Raw genomic sequence first — 1,211 nt, forward strand, 5'->3', positions numbered from 1 at the left:
TCAATTTCAATTGTTTTAGTGAATTAGGTTTATGTATTTGTGTCCCCTTCGTAGGTGAACTTAAGTGAATTGTCACCACCAGTTAAGAACAATGTAGAACACAACTATTAATCACTGCCTGCCAGTCCACCCCATGCTTAATTTTGTCCATGGCACGTATCTAGGGGCTACACGCGAAATTTAATGCATGCTAGATAGGATAAAGGGTCATCCATTTTGGTGGGACGTTGCATGAATGTTTTCCCATTTGTTACACTTGTCGACAAACTGTCTGTGAAAATAAGGGGACAATTATAGGATTCTTTAGAGCTGGATATAGACATACCGACAATATGTATGGTAAGTATGGTATAAAATGCTGGGGTGAATTGTACGGATATGTAGAGACATTTATTCCGTGGTATTGGAAGGAAAGAAGTATATCGATTTCGGTTATTTTAGCGAGTTAGTTTATTTGTGTCACCATCGTAGCTGAACTTAAGTGAAAAAATTCATGATATTACGTGCTGGTTGTCACCATCTGATAAGATGTCATCTGTTTTGGCGGGACGGTACATGAACTTTCTTGCCAGTTGTTACACTTGCCGACAAATTGTCTTTGAAATGAAGGGGTAACTATAGGATTCATTAGAGCTGGATATTGATAATACCGACAATGCGGATAGTGCGTAATGCTATTACAAGTTTGGGTGAATTGTACGGATGTATAAAACATTTATTTTGTGTTAGTGAGATGGAGATAAGTATATCGTTTGAATTGTTTTAGCGAATTAGGTTTGTGTATTCGTGTCACTTCCGTAGATGAACTTAAGGGAAATTTCCTCATGTAGTTAAATATATTACTAGTTGTCACCAGTACTTAAGAACAATCCAGAACATCGCTATTAATCGCCGACTTCAAGCCACCCCGATGCTCTAATTCATCGCAACAATGTACATGATGCATGCCATTTTGCTACCTACTACCTTTTCGACTTTCAAAGAAAAATGCAAATGTTCCCGCAATATTAATTTTGCCCGCCGCGCATGAAATTTAATGCATGCTAGATAGGATAAGGTGCCATCATATGGTGGGACATTGCATGAACATTCTGGCTACTTGTTATACTTGTTGACAAACGGTCTGTGAAACGGATGGAGCTGAATTTAAGTTAAATTTACTCGTATAGTTGGTTGTCACCACTAGTTAAGAACAATTCAAAAAAACAACT

Source organism: Triticum dicoccoides, chromosome 5A (genome assembly GCF_002162155.2).
Source record: "Triticum dicoccoides isolate Atlit2015 ecotype Zavitan chromosome 5A, WEW_v2.0, whole genome shotgun sequence".
Classification (NCBI taxonomy): domain Eukaryota; kingdom Viridiplantae; phylum Streptophyta; class Magnoliopsida; order Poales; family Poaceae; genus Triticum; species Triticum dicoccoides.